The sequence below is a fragment of the Bradysia coprophila genome (genome assembly GCF_014529535.1).
Source record: "Bradysia coprophila strain Holo2 chromosome X unlocalized genomic scaffold, BU_Bcop_v1 contig_26, whole genome shotgun sequence".
In the NCBI taxonomy this organism is placed as follows: Eukaryota; Metazoa; Arthropoda; class Insecta; order Diptera; family Sciaridae; genus Bradysia; species Bradysia coprophila.
Window position 1 is genome coordinate 2,816,265 of NW_023503313.1, and position 23,169 is coordinate 2,839,433.

Here is a 23,169-nt window from a genome sequence, read left to right on the forward strand (position 1 = left end):
ATTATTCATAAGAGAAGTAGATATAATTGTGATGCATGATCAGTGCTATATCTCTTTTTCGCAGAAAAATTTCAAGTTCACGGGCTCTTTCTATCAGCCCATTTGCGTTCCAAGTTAATATGAGCAGGAACGAGTTAATCATTTTTGTTGTGTTGAACGTTCGATTTTTTTTTTGGTAAATGGAGTTTTTCCAATTTTACCAATCTGTTTGATAACTGTCTGATATTGTTGTTGATGTCGGTGAGCATTTTTATCAAGTCATTGATTGATGGTTCATTTGTGTTTTGTGTGACTTAGACGATTTGCTTTCATTTATGTTTTTTGTCACATGCGCATACGATAGTCCAGATTCAGACGGTTTAAATGTACTAGCAGCCTCAGAATGGGACTCTCTGAGTCGGCTTAGTGCTATTTTTGGTGGTTGATTTTGATTTTTTTAGTGTCTTTTGGTAAACTGAGTATCCTTTGTAGTTAGCCGCCTTACATATAGACATAAGAACCTAGACCTTAATCTTTTAGGAATTAACAGTACGCGAACGAATCGATTTAGGAATTGAAATTTAATTCCGTCTGGAAGTACTTCAATTTAACCCCTAAACATTAGGTCATAGAGAAATTACATTTTAATCTTTCGAGACTTGAGTTTAACATCCAAAAATCAGATTCTGTTATTACTAGTAAGGAAACTGTTTTTTTTTAAATCAAAAATGAGAAATTTACCTTAAGAGATTCAGAACCGACCTTGCCATTGAAAGCTGTTTATCCAGGTTTAGCTTCTTTTGAACCGTTTTAACAAAGAAATTAATTCTTCGTGTGATTACAAATGGGATCATGTAGACAAATTGTAAGAAGTCGTGGGATTTTTCTTCGTAATTTTTTTGTTTGAAATCCAAAGAATAAGGGTATTTGCAGTCTCGAGTCGACGGATTTTGGTCAAACAAAATGACAGTGTGTAGTGCGCTATCTCAGGAACCCGGTGATGCAATTAGTTTTTCAATCGGACCAATATCTGTCGAGCGATAAGACTCTGGAAAAATGTTAACATTTGCATGTTCTTCACATCACGTTTTTGAAGTCATATTGCTCAGCAGATATTGGTCTGATTGAAAAACTAATTCCATCACCGCACCGGGTTCCTGAGATCGCGCACGGCATTTTGTCTGACCAAAATCCGTCGACTCGAAATTTAATTATTTTTCATTTATACTCGATATGCGGGAAATACTCGATATAGCCGTTCATATACTCAAATATACTCGAGACTGCAAATATCCTTAATACGTTTTTTTCTCGAAGAAATGATAATTTTCATCACAGGGACAATTAGTTTTGACAATTTAGACGACTCCTAGTTGTTGTTGATTCCTAATTTTAATCCCTGGGGGAATTATATTTCTTCAATTCCTAGCTGGAATTAAGAATGTAATCTCTAAAGAATTACTATTTGGAAGTAATCTCCTTGGACATTAAAATTTTAATCTTTTCTTTTTCCATGTTGGAACATGTTGACTATATTTATATAATTGGCTAACATTAATCAACTGACATTCAAAAATTGTCTCAAAATATTTTGTTGGTTGCAAAACGAAATAATTTAACTAAACCATCCGTAACTCACTGTGACCGTGATAATTAATAAACATTGCGTCGACCACAAAATTATCGGAAATTATGTATAAATGGCGCTTTACATGTGTAATTTAATTACATCCGTTATGACTGCAGTTGTTAATTATTTTAATACCATCAATTAGTAGTGAGATTTTTGGTTTGTTTAGTATTTTATAGGATTATAACGGCTTCTCGTAGAGAATATAATTTTGTATAATCATGTCTAAATAGTTAACAATTGACCTTATGGCAGGGCCTATTATTTGGGAATTAGTCCAAAATATTCTTAAATATTCCCAAAAATTCCCAAATATTCCCTAAAATTGCACTGTCTATAGAGACTCAGACATCTTTTCACTTAGCAATAGGCATGCTAATGCCGTTTGAAAAATTAAACGATCAGTGGATATTATTCTTGTTAAATTTTAAATACACAAAATGACCTGTTTTAAGCCGATGGAGGAACCCCAAAAAAATTTACATGCTACTGCAATGTAAATGACACTTCGCTCATAAGGTGCATTGCCTAATCACGTAAGCACATTACGCCCGAGGGTCCAAATTTTTATTTTGACTTCTAAAACCTTGTCATCTAGGTCCACAAATTGTTTTCGCATAAATTTATCTGGTTTTAGTCGGCCCTGATTCTAGGAAAGAGATGATCGGTAGTACGGCAATAATTTCTTTCGTCTTCTCTTATTTCGGAATTTTTGGTAATTTTTGGGAATATTTTGGAATTTTGGGAATATTTGTGTTTTTTTGGGAAGTGGAAGATTGGAGAAGTGTAGACGATAGAAAATACCTGATGTAATATGCCGCTGGATAATCGAAGCAACTCGTGAACAGCGAAAATAAACTTATGATCGATGACACTGAATGTCAGTGGTATTTAGACATGATTAATAAAGCCTGGTTGATAACAATAAAATAGAAGAAACCAAAAATTTTGGCAGAATATCTTCAAAAGGAGCAATTATTTGGGAATTAATTCCCAAAAATTCCCAAATATTCCCAAAAATTTCCAGAAATTCCCAAATATTCCCAAAATTGATTCCTAAATAAAAGACCCTGTATGGTTCATTTCAGTATTACGGATTATCTCTATTGCACTCTCAGAATTATACAAAATTACTCAGAATTTTAGGAGAACAAAAAAATTTCTGTAAAATTTTCTGAATTTCTCAGAATATAATAAAGACAGCGCTGGAATGAGCAATATTCAGATTCATAGTAGAAGCGGGACTGTTGTGAAAGTCCGAAATTGAGACTGGAACATTGCACAATCTGCATTATGTTTTTTTTTTGTGTTTGTGTACCAGGAAAATTAAGCTGTTAGATATCAGTATATGCATTTCTACTTCTGTATTATATCTCTTTCCCATTCGCAAAGTTGTAATTACAGGCCTTCAACTCGGATACTAAATAACAGTTTCCAAAGCTTATGGCTTAATACACCCTTGTGAGTTCGGTTCGTATAACAATCACACTCAATATCATAATTAAAATGTTTTGCTTACAAAACGATTTTTTTTTTACAAATATGGATCGAAAATACCTGGAGGACTTATGAACGACTTACTCCGCATGCGATATCCACATTAACACACGTAAATGCCCTAACTTTGTTACTGCATGTTGAATGAATAAAGATAATTAGATCGTAATTTTTATAAACATCAAAATCATGCTGTGTTACGTTTGAACCTAAAAATGCATCATCGTCATTCAGTACACATCCGCGTGTGTTAGTACATTTGAAGATGAAAGGAAATGAAAGTTTACATTCATTTTCGTTGATGATTCGTTAATTGTCTACATACAAAAAGCTATAACTAACTTCATAGAGTTTGGTCATCGACCGTACCTGGTCTTGTGGTTTGGCACCTGAGACTGGTGTACATATCCTAAGGGATTGCCCAATTTACACCAATCTCAGACTTCACACCTTCAGGTATTATGAACTCCAAGATGAGGAGTTACCATCATTAGAGGGCAAGTGCTTCTTATCGAAAACAGGGAAATTTCCCTGATGGAATTAGTTAGGTCAGGGCGTAGGGAACAAACGATCTTATTCTCAATTAATTCGGTCATCTCTTTGCCAGATTTTTGTAAGTTTTTGCAATCAATAGAATGCAGTTGTCAGTGGTTTTGGAAGTATACACAAGGACTTGCGTCACGTTTCCTTTTTTGATGGTTTTTGACTTTGCAATCAACTCTTTTGTCATAAAATGTCAGTTTAAATTCGCAAAATTACAGATAGAATTGACTATTTTATTGTTACTTCGTTTAGCAAAATGTAGCAAAATTTTACTGTTAAAATGCCAACTCATCAAATACTAAACTAACCATCTGACATTCCACTACCATTAAAATCAAGACACATAATCCTGCTTTACCTTAACCATTCACGTACGTTATTCAGCCAAAAACAATGCAAAATTCGACGAAATCACAGAATTTTTCGTGGAGTGATGGCCGATCTGTTCCGGTTTGTATCTGGAGCGATTCGTGTCCTACTTTCCAAAGGCTGCTTAACTGCGTAAAGAGACGCTAATAAATTGGTTTTTCTGCAAACTGACCGTAAACCGAGCATCATTTTCCTATCGGTTCTATCAACACTTTACATTAGATGACATACGAGCGTGGACTGTAACCCGTTTGTTATTATTATTCTCGCAATTACCATTCCTAATTATCGACACAATTAGACCACTTGACTTTACCTGTTTATTTATGTGGTTTATATGGTCATTCGACATGTGCATACCGATGCAAAATATCGTCGAAAATTTCGCTTCGCTGGGAGCATGTTATCTGTGGCAAATATGGTATTTTACAATAACGTTATTATTCTGAAACTGAAACTATGGATCAGTCAAAAACAATCAAAAGAGTAAAAGAGACGCAAGTCCCTGTGCATACTTTTAAAACAACTGATATCGCTGTAGGTGACGCATTCTGCAAAAATTGTAAAAACTAAAATTTGGCCAAAACAGATGTTGAGGATAGCACTGTTAATAAGGCAATGAAAATAGGGAAAAATACGTTCTGAAAGAATGGATAAACGAAAAAACCCAAATCATCTGCCACTTTGTGCCGTAAATTTTTTTTCGTGTTCTTTTTTGAGTGATGAGTTTCACTCAATGAGCTGTCGATTTTTTATGTTTTCTGTTACTTTTCTTGAAGAGAATTTTTTTTGGTAAAGTTTCTATTCTAGAATTGCGTCACCTACAACGATATCAGTTGTTTTGGAAGTGAACACAGGGACTTGCGTTACTTTTACTCTTTTGGACGCCCAGATTTTGTTTATCGCTAATTTAGAGTTATATGGAATTGAATTGACGAACTTCAATATTTGCTGTATATATGGTTCCGCAGTCTGTGACAATTTTTTTTTCTAGTAATAAAACTTGCGTCACGGGCGCTCTGTTAACACGCGCCCATGATATAGACGTGAAATATAACACACGATATTCGAAATATAATTTCTCAATTTCTCTTCTCGTACCAAAGAATTTTCCTTTCACACAATCACGTCAGTTATTATTTATTATCCACGGTAAAACCAGTACATTATATTTTCAGCATGTGGTTTTTACCTGCCAAAAGTCATTCCAAATAATATAAAACGAAAAATTATAAGATATTAACTCCATTACAACCCCACAAACTCTCTCTCTGGATGTGTACATACATGTACACAATCTTGTTCATATATTTGATAAATTTTAGCTTTTCCATTTTCCCACCCATGCATTCAGCTGGATTTAAGCATTAAACATTTTTTCATGATATAAAACAATTAATAACTTTTTTGGAAAATAATATTGTTAAAATAAATCAGTTCAGATATTCATTCGATGCCCGCATGCCTATTACATATGTAATTGTATGATGGTATGTACATGTTTTTTTGGTTGGGCTTTTGATACGTTTCGTTATTTTCGTTCGTTTCTCTTTTTTTTCGTTCTCCACTGTTGTATTTTGGATGATTTTGATTGTGTGCTATCCGTTTCAGTGGCGCTGTTCTGAGTTATTAATCATGATTTTTCCGTTATTTATTATTATCGAATTTCAAAACGCTTTTCGATTTATATATTTGGATTAGTTGGTTACATCTGATTGTTATATCTATTTAGCGCAAATCCGTTTTATGCATTTAAAAAAAATATTTTACTCGTTTTTTATTCGACTCGCTGAACCATACTGTTAGGCCAGGCAAACAAAATGAAAAATCAGAGGGTACAAATATTTTGTTATTTCAGGCAAACGCTGAACGGGTCGCCCCTCAAAATTGACATTTTTTTACTTTCGGTTCCCATAACAAGCATGAAAAACTTGATCCGTCACGCGAAAGTGAACGGTTCTTGTGACGTAAATAATTATTTTTTTAAATCATTTTTGGTATAAAATCGATGAAGTAAAATTAGCGAGATTTGGTGCGCTTACCTCTACCAAAAAACAGTTTCATCTCTCACGGTGTGCCTGAACCAAATTTAATCAAAAAATTTTGCACCTCTTGTATTTCACTTTTTTGGGTCAAACAACTTCTGTTCGAAGGATATCAGGCGACGGAGTGTACACTTTTCGAAATAATGGGAAAAATGACGTTGTTTCTATCAATTACCATACTTTTTAACAAGGTATATACATGGGATCTGTTGATTGAAAATGATTTGTGGATTGACGCAAAGCAAACATTTTTTTGTGTAAAGGCACCAATAGGAAGCCGTTAGATTTCGAACTAACCACTGTTAAAGTACAAGTTTTTCACGTTCCGAAATGTATACAAGAAGATAATAAGAAAAGCCCTACGATCGAAGAAATTTGAACCCTAAAAAAATTGTTTGTTTTGTGACCATAAATCATTGTCAGTCAACAGATCTGTTGAGATTTAGTTTCATCATTTTACTCCGTAAACTATGGAAATCGATAGAAACAACGGCGTTTTCACCTTCGAAAAGCTCCAGCTGCCAAAACTTGTTCCCTTGACTGTAAGTCATGGGTTTTACAAAAGAAAATACACCGTACAAAACACGTTCACTATGATTAAAAAACGTTAAATGTAACAAGTTTCTGCTACTTGTTAACACGATAACTTCAGAGTTCCCACGGCTTAGGAAGGCTCCTAAAATTAGGAATTTTAGGAAATTTTAAAAGCAATTTTAGGAGTATTTTAGGAGATTTGGAAGGTAATTTTAGGAGAATTTTAGGAGGAATTTTTTAAAATGTGGGAAAGGTTGTATAAGTAATTTCCGGAGGAATTTTTGCTCTGTTTCTCATACACTTCGTAAAATACTAAAAATGTTTAAGAAAATTGACAAAAAGTTATTTTTTTGTGTCAAAACATATTTTTCCTTATGTAGTTTAATAATTGAAACTTTTATGATTTCCTCTTTTCTGACGCCAGTCTCGACTAGCAACTGATCCTTTATCAGGCTTTTCTTGTCGACTGCGCCTTTCGAATTAACAAGATTCACCATAATTTTGTTTCCATCATTTATCAGCTCTTGTGCACTAAAAAGTTTTTTTCTACTGGATCTGGAGAGATTTCTCGATATCGGAAAGTTTTTCTGAACTCGATTTTTTTTTGTGAAGATGCTTTATTGAGATTATCTTCCGCCTCTTTATTCTTAAGAAGTAGTACCTTCTCGACTTTTTGTTGTTCGAGAAAAGTAAAGTACATTGGAGCACATCTGGAAAATACGTCGATTCATTAGGAAGTCAGTGACGTTTATATTATTCAATGTGTCCTTAAACGTTCGAAGGGACACGATAGTCGCATCTTCTAACAAACTGCGATCCTCGATAATGTATTTATTTTCGCTAAATCCACATTCAGGATTGCTTTTTGCATGACTCAAAGAAAGGGGTGTTTTCGCAAGTTGAGTCAGGTTCATACAGAAGTTCAAATTCATTGCCGCATAATTTTGCTGTTTTTACCGTTTTTAGTTTTTCAGTATTATTAAAAAATTTCTTCGAGAGTGTGAGCTCATTTTAGGAATTTTAGGAGTTTTAGAAGATTTTAGGAGATTTTAGGAGGATTTGGTCCATTTTATGAATTTTATGAATTTTATGAATTTTAGGAGGAGTGGGAACTCTGTAACTTGAGTAAATAACAACGGATTTTCAAAAACCTTTTTTTATTCGATGAAGTATGTAAATACTCAGGTCAAGTTCGAAAATGGGTGGTATGGGCTCAATAATCTGAGAGTAGTTCTCGAAAGAAGCCTTTTCTGCTCTTTGTTAACACGATAACTGGAGCAAAGTTCAACCGATTTTCAAAAACTTTTTTTTATTCGACGAAGTATTGAAATCCTCAGGTCAAGTTCGAAAATGGGTGGTATCGGTTCAATAATCTGAGAGTAGTTCTCGAAAGAAGCCTTTTCTGCTCTTTGTTAACACGATAACTGGAGCAAAGTTCAGGTCAAGTTCGAAAATGGGTGGTATCGGTTCAACCATCTGGGAGAAGTTCTCGGAAGAAGCCTTTTCTGCTCTTTGTTAACACAACACCTAGAGTAATTCTCAACCGAATTATAAAAAAATATTTGGTGGAGAATGGAATTTATTCCTGAGGTTAGGTTCCAGTATAGTTTATGTTGCTAACAGAATTTTTGTATCTATTGCAATAGTATTTTTCTTGTTATGTGACTTTGCCGTCCGTGTAAACAAAACCAAATAAATAGAACAAAAATTAACGAGTGTGAAGACATTATCAATGACTAGAAATAACAAAGGCACATAAGCTTACATGTAGTTAAACATAAATTAGGACAATTTTTACCTAAAATTATTGAATTCTGATGAGAATTACGTCTCAAAAAATTGCACGGTCCGTTTTGTTTACTAAACAAACTTCAATGTCAATGACACTTTATTGCAGATGTCTCAATTCACCATGATAACAGCCATAGAGGGGCGTTTACACGACTAGGTTTTATTTCCCCCACTGTTCTTCGGAAATCAGATAATGTTGTTGTAAGCAACTGGTAGGTATTGACTGTCCAGTTGGCGGTTTAAATTCGACGAAGTCTTTTTGATAGCGATACTCTCCAGGATGTTTACTCTCTTTTCGTTCTTTTCTTTATGGACAATCTTGACTCCACTCAATCTTGGTTTGTGGCCAGTCTGAATGGCATGTTCGCTGAGACCACTATGTTGTTCATCGTTGGTGGAGATGTGGTAGTCATGTTGGCCGATTTTCTTGCCTAATTTCTGTCGTGTTCTTCCACAGTACCGTTTTCCACATGTGCATGGTACTTCGTATACTACATTGGACTGTTGCAGGATTGGTGTTTTGTCTTTGAGTCGACTGAATACCGACATTTTCAAATTTTTATCCGGTTTCGCCACTGCTCGAATTCCATTCTTTCCAAGTTCTTTTTTCAGATTTTCGAATAAGCCAGTTGAAGAGAATATCGTTGGAAATCCAAAAAAACGAGCCGTCAGAACAGTCGGAGCGTTTGCCCATCTTCGAACTTAGCCTCACTATTTCAACTACCTTTCAGGGATTTTTTTTTAAATCGGATTTGATTTACTCAAGATATCGACGTGACAGACAGATAGACAAAATTTTTATTGCAGATTCGTCATCGAACATAGGCAAACACTTTGCCCTTACCGACTGCCTCGAATTCCATCAATTACACACGGCATCGTAATCCTATAAGCCCCTTTGTACTTCGTACGGGGCTAAAAACGTCACTGAAGTGTTTTTGGCGTGAGTGGTTGTTTGCCTCAAGTCACTTTGAGTCCTTTATAAAGCCCACGTTTTAGAACTAGTGACACATTATTACATTATCCGATGAGAAAAACATCGTTTTCATTTTTGAGCTCTAGGACCCTAACGAGGTTGGGTCTAGTGTATAGTGTGTACAGTACATCGATTTTAAAATTTATTTCGAGAATAGCTATCGTGCACCTACCATTGTTTCAAGTGTAAAGCATTATTAGAAATCAAATTCTACACAATATCGACATCAATCAATTGGTGAAGCGTTATACTGTTTCGTTACTGCATTATAAAACACTTTTCAGTTCTCTAGAAATGGATTTTTTTTTCACGTTTACTGCAAAAAGCATAAAACTTTCAACATAAAACTGTGCAAAAATAAAATACAATTTTACTATTTATATTAATATTCAATCGCATCGCGGTATAAAGGTTTAAAATCCTATGTCTATGCTGCAGCTCTACGTGTTTCGATTCAAATGGAATTTGTACGGTTGGATCAAGTGTTTTTACAAGACTCAAAGAAAATCAATATTTTACGTGTTTTTGAATATTTTTCAATCACAATTTCGCTATCGGCGGTTGGAATTTAGCTTTAATTGGATAGATTTGAGTGATTAACTTTTTGAGTGAAAATTGAAATGAGTTCAGCACTCCAACAAGTCCAGCATACCTTGTCCTTTTTGTACATTCAGCTAATTCGTACTGATCGTCCAACTGAACAAAATGATGGAAAATAATACGGCTAGGAGGGAGAGTCGTAGTCATATTCATCGAAATATTTTTAACGGGCGAAGAGAAGTTTCGAAGGAGAGAACCAACTATTGTATATACACACACTTCAAACGGATCTCAATTTATGTTACAATTCTTACGAATCAATAACACCGCAAAGTTAATTGCATCAATTCGAAAGTTAGTCTTAGATTTGATTTCTCATACATTTCAATGTTTGAGCAACTAGATTTCAATTGACCAAGGTGGGAGACATGAATCTATAAAATGAAATATTAAAGCACAGAACTTGCTATCTTTCTATGTTTGGCAGTCTTGTCGAATACCGGCAAACGACAATCATTTACCCGGATCCAGTGATACCATTTCGTATCGATTGGTTTTGATTTTCATATGGTACAAAATGGACATAAACTTACAATGTCCCCTGGTCATTGTTTCTGCAGTTAAACGTTAGCGTCGAGCAGGGGTTATTAGTTCTTGGATGAGCGCATTAAAAACAATTCGATTTACCACTAAATGGAAGAATTCAAATGTGGATCCTAGAAAAGATAATTTCCCGATTCGAGAACAAACGGCCGTTGGTTATTAGGTACTTTTCGCATCAAAATTATTTAGAAAAAAGATGCTATTCGCCATGAGTAAGGTCCCTAATCGTTTGGAAATTGTGATGTCCAATACTTATAGTCACTCACAGTTGAAGAACCTACAAGTTAAGCCTTAAATTCCAAATATACATGCATACATGCAGAACCTGTGATGAAATTTCTTTCATTTCGCTTTACATTCTTTTTCGTCCACAATCTACGATACTGCTGCTAAACGATATGCAAAGATTTTTTTTATACAAAAATTCAATGGAAAACGAATCTCGATTTTTTTATTTAAATATTTCTTTCGGGCTACCTATACGGCATAACTTGTTTCGAGGTACACGTTCAAAATCGATGTGATTAAAACGATTGAAGTGAAGATATATCTTCTTTGGAATTAAAAAATGCCTTGAATTTAATGCAGTTCAATTGGAATTGATTTACTATTTCCAAAAACAGCCTTATTTACAAACTTCCATCCCGTCAGTATACAGGAACTGAAAACAGGCTTTATATCTAGGCCATGCAATGGAATTTTATTTACTTCTTTGCATTGAGGTGGGGCTGTTTTTAAATAATTTCTGCCTTGTTCTCTAAAAAAATATAGATTAGGAAGAACGTTCCGGGAAGACAAAAAAATTCAGCACCGTCCTTATTCATTGCATTCGAATCTCGTCAATTTGTTAAGAAGAAAGGAAAGTTCGCTTGCATTTATCAAACAAATTGATTGTCTCGGTCAGATTGGGACCCTCCACTCGTCTCAATGCAGATGTCTCTCTTACCCTTGTAAAACAAATTCCAAGCATGATAATCATGACGATGTGATCACAAACTTGTACATATCACAGCCAAAAATTTTAAAATTTTCTGCCCAGTTGTTTCACGTGCGTAATTTTTCGATCTAGCTAAATTCAACGATCCAAAGCTATACAGCGTGTATGTGTGTAGTACACACGTTGTCTTTGCTGCGTTAGCATCATCAAATGCATATAGTGCACAAGACATATCAGTGTAGCAAATACGATGTTGCATAGCTTTGGTTTTCATTGTTTACTATTGTCCTTGTTTACTTATGATTATGCTTGTGAACGAGTTGAACGAGGTGAATTGACTACCACTTCTTTGTAATGACGGCTATAAAAAATGTGTTACATAATTCGTACGTAACAGACATTTTTACAAAAAGTGGACCGACTTCAAGACCATTTACTGTTACATGTAAAAACTATACCACTAAGAACTTCGGCATTGCATAAAATGCTAAAAGACTTCGTAGTCTCCGTCATAACAACACGAATCTATATAACTGGGGAAAAAAATCCATTTAAATTTCTTCATTTAACGCAAACTCAACCAACTATGGATGAATATATTTCCATCCATACCCCAAAATCTAACATTAATTAAAATACTCCACGTGTGTGTAACTAATTGCCTGAATGTTCGACTTTTCACATATTAAAATATTCAAACATAAACTTATAGCCCATAATAGAATGTGTCAAAAATTTTCCAACAATATAATAAACGATCATAGTTTTTGATTAAAATTTTCCTTTTCGACCTCAATCATAATTATTCTTCGTAGTTATAATAATGTAACTATCTGATCCGATGGAAATATTTTGAAATTAAATGAAATTTTCCATCCACAATTACAATTAATTTTGCAAAAAGGGGAATTTCAAATGTTTCCGGAATGTTTTTAATAAGAGAGTTGGCTGAGTATAACTTTCCTTTGTGTTATTATTAGATTTTATGTTATGAATGAACACTTAAATTAACAATGTTTTTGATGGGAAATTCACATTTCACAGACAGTACCTTGATAATTTATTTATAAAAAAAATTGACACAATTGACATGAAAACTTGTTCGAACTAACTAACAAAAAAAAAACGATTTTTACATCTAAATCCGATGAACAAAAAGTTAACTAAAGCGAGTAAAAAAGTTGAAAAGTTTAATTAGGATGAGATAATGTGAGCTTTATTTATCATTGACATTAGAAGTTATCATTCGAATTCAACAAGTATATAACCAGAACAACGACAAAAAGAAATTTGGGTCACAAGATGATCGTTGTTCTGCATTCCGAGAAAAATGGTTTTCCCGTTTCCATTAATATTGCCATACATTCTGCGTTACACGAAAAATCCACCAAAATCTACCAAAACCGAACAATTACTGAAACGGTTGAAGATTGTGCGACGTGGATATTGGTTCCGGTAGGCTTCGGTATCAGACGGATAACTGTGAACATGCCTTTGTGCTTGCATATTTACTGCGGTTCAGCTGTGCAATTCACGACGAAGATTCTAGGCCTCAGCTGCTAGTTCACGTGGCAGAACGGATATTTGAGCATCTTCCATGTCGGCCAAAATCTGTTGACGTAACGACGCGACGGCTGAAGTTCTGGAATCTTCGGGGTTTGTTGCGGCAGTCGTTTCTGTTCGATTTTGTTGAGCCAGAACTTCTTCTTGAATATGCGTCAGTAGAGCAGATAAAAATTCGGGGTGTGTGTGGCCATGGAATGGAATATGATGTTGTTGCCCGAATATTACTGGACCTACATTACCTTTAAGTTGGAAATGATTGTTCAGCTCTCCTTGAGTTGTCAAGTGGAAAGGAAGATGTTGATGTGTATGGTGCTCTTGATGCGATGGATGGTGACCATGAGTTGATCGCGCCTCTTTGGTACTCGTTGATTCACTTGGCGTGATTATTGTTCTGTGCTGCCATCTTAACTGCAAAATTGTGACCGATGATCAGAAGAAAAACTTATTTTGACTAACTTTTAATAAAAAAAGACCCCAAACGTGTTACCGATCTGTTTTTTTTTTCAGGGCCAGTTTTGGCTTTTCAGCAAACTTTCGATTGGTCTTTATTAAATGTCGTTGAACGAAAATTTAACATTTTTTTATAGTTTTACAGGCTTGTTGAAGCTAACGAAGTAAACGATTTTGTATTAACGATTTTACGACACTAAACAAAATAAGAAACAGATTCGATGTTTAACGATGCGGGAAAAGACAATAAAAAAGCATAAGATTCAATTTGGTACAGTTAAGCTGTTTCAGAGCAAATTCTTCAAAAGAATTCAAATACGTTTTGACATTTTTGGTGGTAGCATTTGAAAGTCCAAAATTAATGTAAGGTAAATTTTCCAGTAGTTCAACAAGGTAATCAGCGCCGAGTTAATACTGCAAAATACGAATACTACTACACACAACTTTTGACTTGGACTTTGCCAAAACAGAAGCAAACTGTCACTATAATAGCATTTCAGGTGATCGCTAACAAAAAAATCAAATAAACGCAATACGATCCTACAAGCTCACCAGACTAATTATATGTAAAAGCCTGACTTCTGAGGTTATAAACTTTCCGATTTGCGTATTTTTAGGGAACATGAAAAAGTTCACCAAAGTGAGCTGTTGAACCCAGAAAAAGTTATGTCTTAGTAGTTAGATTCGCTCACTGAACCTTGTACTATTACGCAATTTCACGTACTCATGTCACATTCCTTCACTTTACCAATAAGCGATTAAATATTAAACATAATATAACTGAAGTGAAGAATAGACTGACGCAAAAGTTTGACACACGATGCCTTTTCTTCAATTTTTAATTTGAAAATCTTATTTCTCTTTTATATGTCTCGTGGAATGGGTTATCCAGGTGAGAGCTTTTTTTCTTCGTCAAAATGGTCAAGTCAGTCAATTTCCATTGTCCAAATGTCGTCTAGGAACTACATGAAATGTCGATTATATTAACAACCAAAATCCATCTGCTTCACAACGATCATTTCTATTTATAACTGAATGTTGTTTCAGTGATAAATATTGAGACAACAGAATCGCCCGCCCACAAAACTCTTAACGAGTATCGAATCAATATACAAAATTTGTCATTTTTATTGACGCTATTTGTATTATAATATTATTTATAGGGCAGGTCATAAGCTTGTCCTAACGTGGTGAAGCCAACTAGGCCTAAAAAATCCACTTTTGCGATTGACATATGACATTTTGTAATGTCGGTAAGTGAGATTTCGGTATAACAACGCCAAATATGTGACATACTTTTCAGCAATTGCATCAAAATGAACAGATTTGCAATATACAATTTCATCAGTTATCACAAAGGATACTCTTTGTGCATTTTCATTTGTTCCTCTCAGTACTCTACCTTCGACACACAGGACAAAAAATAGAAACCGACCGCTGACGCATAAAACTCATTCCTTTCGGAAACGGATTATTTAATTGCACACATTTCATTCATCTCAAACCGAATTCTTTTTTTTTGTGTGTATAATTCGATGGTACCCTTTCCATTAATCATCCCTTTTGTCTCAATTTGTTTCTTCTAAAAACGATTTTCTGTATCAATCTAAATACAAAATAAGATTTGTTATTTACGACCAAAAATCAATAGGAAAATATACATACACTTGTCCAGTCCATTTAGGTAAAAACGAGCCATCAGAACAGTCGGAGCGTTTGCTGCGACTGAGCCCCGTACAAACCCGTATATCTATTGCGTACGTGACCCTAGTGCGTCTGTCACCCTACTTTGACCGTAAGCCTATGCGCCGGTTAAAGTAGTTAAAGTAAAATTATTATGTAATGTGTACATCTTAGAAATTGCGCATAGCGCAATTACGAAGCCCCGTACGACGTTCCTTTCAAATAAAACAAAAATTTCAAATAGCCCTAAAATTTTAATTTATTGAGTATAAATACACATAGGGCCTAGTATCGGCCTCAGTCCGAGGATCCATTTTTTTTTTCAACTTCATTCTATTCGGCCTTTGATTACCTTCCAAATGAAACAAAAAGTACGAAAAACGGATGAAATTTGCTCGAGTTATATGTAAAATACACATAGGGCCCTAGTAGCGGCCTTAGTCCGAGGACCCAAATTTAATTTTTTTTTCAACAACATTCTATTCGGCCTTTGATTACCTTCCAAATGAAACAAAAATTACGAAAAACGGATGATATTTGCTCGAGTTATATGTAAAATACACATAGGGCCCTAGTAGCGGCCTTAGTCCAAGGACCCAAATTTAATTTTTTTTTCAACAACATTCTATTCGGTGTTCGATTATCTTTCAAATGAAACAAAAATTACGAAAAACGGATGGAATTTACTCGAGTTGTATGTAAAATACGCATAGGGCCCTAGTAGCGGCCTTAGTCCGAGGACCCAAATTTAATTTTTTTTTCAACAACATTCTATTCGGCCTTTGATTACCTTCCAAATGACACAAAAATTACGAAAAACGAATGAAATTTACTCGAGTTCAATGTAAAATACACATAGGGCTCTAGTAGTGGCCTTAGTCCAAGGACCCAAATTTAATTTTTTTTTCAACAACTTTCTATTCGGCGTTCGATTACCTTCCAAATGAAACAAAAATTACAAAAAACGGATTAAATTTACTTGAGTTCTATGTAAAATACACATAGGGCACTAGTAGCTTTTCACTTTTAAGGCCCTAACTCACGGTCCACTCACCCGATTTTAAACGAGCCGTCAGAACAGTCGGAGCGTTTGCTGCGACTGAGCCCCGTACAAACCCGTACATCTATTGCGTACGTGACACTAGTTCGTCCGTCGCCCTACTCTTACCGTAAACCTACTGCGCCCGTAAACGTCGGTAAAGTAAAATTCTTATGAAATGTGTACGTCTTAAAAATTGCGCATAGCGCAATTACGAAGCCCCGTACGACGTTCCTTTTAAATGTAACACAAATTTCGAATTGACCTAAAATTTTAATTTATTGAGTATAAATACACATAGGGCCTAGTATCGGCCCCAGTCCGAGGATCCAAATTTATTTTTTTTTCAACTACATTCTATTCGGTGTTCGATTACCTTCCAAATGAAACAAAAAATACGAAAAACGGATGAAATTTGCTCGAGTTATATGTAAAATACACATAGGGCCCTAGTAGCGGCCTTAGTCCAAGGACCCAAATTTAATTTTTTTTTCAACTACATTCTATTCGGTGTTCGATTACCTTCCAAATGAAACAAAAAATACGAAAAACGGATGAAATTTGCTCGAGTTGTATGTAAAATACGCATAGGGCCCTAGTAGCGGCCTTAGTCCGAGGACCCAAATTTAATTTTTTTTTCAACTACATTCTATTCGGTGTTCGATTACCTTCCAAATGAAACAAAAAATACGAAAAACGGATGAAATTTGCTCGAGTTATATGTAAAATACACATAGGGCCCTAGTAGCGACCTTAGTCCAAGGACCCAAACTTATTTTTTTTTTCAACAACATTCTATTCGGTGTTCGATTATCTTTCAAATGAAACAAAAATTACAAAAAGCGGATGAAATTTACTCGAGTTGTATGTAAAATACGCATAGGGCCCTAGTAGTGGCCTTAGTCCAAGGACCCAAATTTAATTTTTTTTCAACAACATTCTATTCGGCCTTTGATTACCTTCCAAATGAAACAAAAATTACGAAAAACGGATGAAATTTGCTCGAGCTATATGTAAAATACACATAGGGCCCTAGTAGCGGCCTTAGTCCGAGGACCCAAATTTAATTTTTTTTTCAACAACATTCTATTCGGCTTTTGATTACCTTCCAAATGACACAAAAATTACGAAAAACGAATGAAATTTACTTGAGTTCTATGTAAAATACACATAGGGTCCTAGTAGCTTTTCACTTCTAAGGCCCTAACTCACGGTCCACTCACCCGATTTTAAAAAACGTTTTTTTCCTGGATTGGTATTGACAATACCTATCATTTGCCGTGTCATTTACATTTCCGTCGTTTATTTTGCCATAAATATCACCAAAAGACCTTAAATCACTTAGGTGGCCCTAACTCACGAAGGGCCGACCCGAATATGCCCATCTTCGAACTTAGCCTCACTATTTTGACTATCTTTCAGGGAAAAAAAAAATTTTTGAAATCGGATTTGATTTACTCAAGATATCGACGTGACGGACAGACGGACAGACGGACAGACGGACAGACGGACAGACGGACAGACGGACAGACGGACAGACGGCCCAAATTTTTATTGCGGATTCGTTATCTATGAACATAGGCAAACACTTTGCCCTTACCGTCTGCTTCGAATTCCATCAATTACACACGGCATCGTAATCCTATAAGCCCCTTTGTACTTCGTACGGGGCTAAAAACGGTGCTATAAAGATATACACAAACATTCAAACATGGAAAAAAAAACTGGAAAAACCTCTTTGTTTTTCTCAACATTAAGCAACGAGAAAAATAGTGGGTGGCTTAAAACTAGACAGACATTTTGTGTGTATTTCGCTTTGTTCCTGGAATTTCTTCAAATAATACGGTGTGTGTTATGTGAGAGTCTCATGTATGTGCACATAATATTAACAAGGAACGACAAAATAAAGCTCTTCATATTAAACATACAAAGGAAAACTAGAGATTGTTGTATAATTTATGGCCGTGTAATAAATTAGGACATGGTAGAAATCGTGATTTTTCGGATTTTCAATTATTCACTGACGCTAGTTGTGAAGCATCTCGTTTCAGCTGTACGTGAATAATATTAATAGACATGTCAATGTCCTATAAATGACATTGAACAGAATATTTTCGGACTTACATTAACCTTACCATTAATACTGATTCAATATATAGCACAATGCATAGCTTAGTATGTACCAGCTCAGCGAAAGAAGACAAAGATTACAATAATGACGTACAGTTGGAATTTTCGAAAAAAATATGAATTTTTCCTACTATTGTTTTCCAGCTATTACATGTAATTTAGAATGAAAATGGAAATTTCCGCGTATCTTGCTCAAAGTATTGAGTTTCCGAAAAACGTCATTTTTATTTAACTTAATGATGATGTATGCACAACTGACTAGAGGCTTAGGTGCTAGGGAACTTTCCCTACTCACTTTTACTACTGACGAAATGTAAAATTCTGTTTACCTTTGAGAACGTTAAATGCAATCCCAACAAAAATCTCTTCGAGAAAAGTGTGACGCAGTCTTTGAAGTACAATTTCTAAAATGAATGATATCGCTAGAGTTTACGCTTTCAGCTTCGTTACGCAAAAATTAAATTTTACACCCAATTTTAGTTCAAACAAGCTGGCTTAGTTTTTCTCATCATCTGCCAAATAATTTTTACCAAAAAAATTTTTACTGGAAACAACCAAAATTTTACCAAAAAAATCTGCGTCGCATGTGGCAGATAAATTTTCTTGCTGGTCTGTTCCTGAACATTTGCCACTTTGCGACGCAGATTTTTTTGGTAAAATTTTGGTTGTTTCCAGTCAAATTTTTTTTTGGTAAAAATTATTTGGCAGATGATGAGAAAAACTAAGCCAGCTTTTTTGAACTACAATTGGGTGTAAAATTTAATTTTTGCGTAACGAAGCTGAAAGCGTAAACTCTAGCGATATCATTCATTTTAGAAATTGTACTTCAAAGACTGCGTCACACTTTTCTCGAAGAGATTTTTGTTGGGATATCAGTCGTTTTAGAAGTTTTAGAACACTGCTTTTTATAACAGTTTATAACAGAAATTCGAAAATTTGACGAAAATCAAAATTTTGACGAAATTCGAAAATTTGGCGAAATTTGAAAATTTGACGAAATTCAAAAATTTAACGATAATCGAAAATTTGACGAAAATCGAAAATTAGACGAAATTCGAAAATTTGACGAAAATCGACGAAAGTAATTCTCTATCTGCCACAATTCAAGAAATATCTCCAAAACCCCAATTGACCCACCCATTTCCAACTTTCGACATTTTTCACAAATGCCCTTCTCTTCTACTCGTAAAACTCTGAGACTTTGCCGAAGAAAGTAACTCTCTATCTGCCACCATTCAAGAAATACCTCTAAAAACATAATTGACCCACCCATTTCCAACTTTCGACATTTTTCACATATGCCCCTCTGTTCTACTCGTAAAACTCTGAGACTTTGCCGAAGAAAGTAACTCTCTATCTTTCATAACCCAAAAAAATATTAGTCCTTTCATCCTACGCTCGAGCAGCTCAAAATTTGGTCACTCAAATCACTCTAGCTCAAACGAATCTGACCCGATTTTTTAATTATTTTTTTGTTCGAATCCTGTTACGAATACCTTTCATTTGATGGGTCACACGCCTCTGTAGGTTTCAATACAGCTAAGCTACAGCCGAAAACGCGTTTCCGACCCTCGAAAACCACACTCAGAAACCACTTCGAGGCCAATAAAACAAAATTCTGGTTTTTCCTGGGGTAATGGCGTATCACAATTTCATTTTTATGCCCACGCTGAGGTTCCTGCAAAATTTCATGGAGATTGGCTGACTAGTTTCCGAGATCGTCCGTCGATAGATAGATAGATAGATAGAAAGAAACATACAGAGTAAGTTGAAAGATTTTGATTGTTTGGGAAAAGTCAATTTGGTGTATTTTCTATGAAAAGTGGCAATTTCAAAACGATGTATCTCCGGTAATTTTAAAGCTACATAGTCGAGTGATAGCTCGTTTTGCTCGTATTTAAAGCGCGAATAAGATAAAATATGTTTTGTGGTGATACAGGCCAAAGGAAAGAAACTTAAATTCTCGCCTATATATAGTTGCCGCGTCTCAAAAAATTTTCTTCGTTCTTTTTTTGGAAGTTAGACTGCGTCAAGTCCTCCGCTAACGCTCCGGACATGATCTAGATTTGTTAATTTTTGACTCGAGATAGTGCATTTTTCTCAAGGATGCGATTTATAAAAAAAACCTATTTCGAGTCAAAAATCTTCTTTCGACTTTTATTTACCCCTAAATTATGTAAAATAATTATGAATACGTTTTGAGAGAAAATAGAATTAATCTACGTATCATACCTTTCAAATTCACAGCAATCTAGTAGATGACCTCAAGCTAAACAGCAAAGGGTCCGAACAAACTTCGAAGCTTGCAGCAGGTCCCAAAAGAACGAAAAACCGATCTAATTAAAAATTTACCGATCGAAATATTTTCTTGTTATGTCACTGTTACTCGTGGTGCTGTCCTCTACAAAAACAACTAAAAACATTTCTCGTCCACCAGAGGTCGAATAAAATTTTTTCAGGCTCACCGTGTATCACGATGAGTAAAAGTGCCGGTTGAAGACCTCGGATAATTTTACTCACCTGGATACGAGATAACAAATTACCTCCCTTGTATAGTAACCTACTATTATGCTTGACGCCAGTGAAACCAACCAAATATATCGGATATTTGGTCACTTAACGTAATAGAAAATACAATACATATATACTGTGGATGGTTGAGAAGTTGAAGAATGTGCAAATAGACCAAAAATATTATCTTCAGCTCGAGTGAAAAAACCATCCGAGCGAATAAAATCAACAAAATGGAATGGTCTAACGTAAAAATGTACAACTGAATAAATAGATGATATTGTTGTCAATAGACAAATTCCTTACCTGGTGGGTATGGGTCCAGTCCCTCGACTGACAAAATCTTCTTTCATTTAACTAACTGAATTATGCAACAACTCTTGTAAACTTGAAGTTTTTGGAAGTAACAATATTCCGTTATAGCTTCTATTTTCATCATTTTTGGATCGATTGTGGGACTTATTATAGTGACTACCGTAAATATCAACGATGGTGTAGCCTGTGAGTCGATCTTTTTAGTTGAACAACTTAAAAAACAAATCATTTGCTAGGAAATTTAAATTTTCGATCACATTGTCCATGAAAATATTGTTCGTTTGAAGTGAGAGAAGTGACCGACTTGCTGATGGCGTGCATCATTGAGCTTCCTATGAAATAGCGATCAAATCCACAATATTTTATTAATGTTTCTTTCTTAAAAACGTGTTAAGCCAACGCACTACAAGAACAGGCACGAGAACAGGGTCACTGCAGCATTGGGCTATATCGATCTGAAGCAATGTAGAAAATTTTCGTTTACCAACTCGTTAAAAATTCCAAATATTTTTGAATGTTTGTCAACTTCCGGTGGTATTATCTCCCGGTCTATGCCTCCGATGTGTTTTTTTTTACATATGTGTCCTTTGCCCACTGCAGCGCGGCTGGGATTATGCTCTACTTATCTTCCAGTGATATTGTCTTCCATTTTATGCCGTTGATTTTGTTGTTTTTGTTTTACTAACTGGTTAAAAATTGTTTGTCAACTTGGTCTTGGTGGTAATATCTTCTATTCTTTTAAGTGTTTTGACTAATGTTAACAATCAACAACTCGAATTGGCTGAAAATATTTGGAAAAATTTGTCTGTCGTCAACAAAATTACATCGGACCTGACACATCAGAATAGCTGGGACATCCCCATTGCCACGAAAGAGTTCAATTCATTGAATAGGAACGATTTAGTCGACAAGTCCTGCCTAATTGCCTAATGTTGCGCTTCGCCTTGGAACTAAAATCTACAAAGCTCACACTTGTCGATGTGGTCAACAAGCTAACGAATTTGGACGTCCCTAACCGCAGACGTCATTTATGAAACGGCCCCGAACCGTTGAGGCGGTATTTTTTGGCATAAGACCCTGACTTTCAGTCAAGGGAATAAGAAATCAATATTTAGAAAATGAATTTTCCATATCAAACGTTAATTGTTTCATTGGCAACTCAAACAACTCATGAGAAAAAGCCTGTAAAGCGACCGACAAATTCACATATTTACTCGAACTAATTATGAATGAAATATTTTCAAGTGCAATATTTACCAAATAGCATAACAAAACCGGAAAAGGTCAATTTTTAACATTATTGTGTCGTTACATTAATACTGTTGTATGCATAGTTCATGTATATTTCAGACTAATCTGTTAACAGACAAACCATCACTTCAACCGAAAATGGCATTTTTAAGATAGTAGTAGAGATGAGTATTTTTGAAATCTTTATTAAATTTATCTCAATACCGACTGTCCGAACGAATTTTACGTTCCAACGAAATTGTTTATTACATTTGATAAATTTTGGTATTCAACAAGCTAGAATAGAGTGTTGCAAAATGTAAAGAATATGCTTGACTGTGATATGATTTTACTTGCGTCGTCGGTTAAATGAATGTGAAATTTTCACAATTTAATTTTAATCGATATCAGACATTAAACTGAACAACATACTGGTCTACAGTATGCATCTACAGTGTTCCGATTTTTATAAGCTTAGGCGTCACGACTTAAGCATAGCACAAAACCCGAAAAAACGTTCTGAAGCAGTGCTTATTCTTAAAGATTCTCAAAATTCTCACAATTTTTTTTCAGAATTTCAAGAAGTTTTTTCAAGAATTTTAAAACTTTTAGATGAAAATTCACGTTCTGATAAATATGCCCTGGTCTGAAAACTGCATTCCTCTTCCTTCGGTTAGACCACCGAGAGGCTTTCGGCTTATTTATACACTTAATATAATAAAGTACTTCAAAGCCTTAATCGCAATATATTCGGGAAATATGAATATGAAAAGTTATCCTGGTTGAGATCACTAGGTAAAA

At 35.0% G+C, this 23,169-nt stretch overlaps 1 long non-coding RNA gene across 1 annotated transcript in view; it reads right to left on the reverse strand.

The window, feature by feature from the left end:
- Positions 1-23,169, reverse strand: part of LOC119069306 — a 481,283-nt gene that overhangs the window by 449,875 nt on the left and 8,239 nt on the right. Inside the window, exon 2 of the long non-coding RNA XR_005086305.1 lies at positions 20,778-20,883. This is a non-coding gene — a long non-coding RNA (uncharacterized LOC119069306). The remainder of the gene's footprint in view (positions 1-20,777; positions 20,884-23,169) is intronic.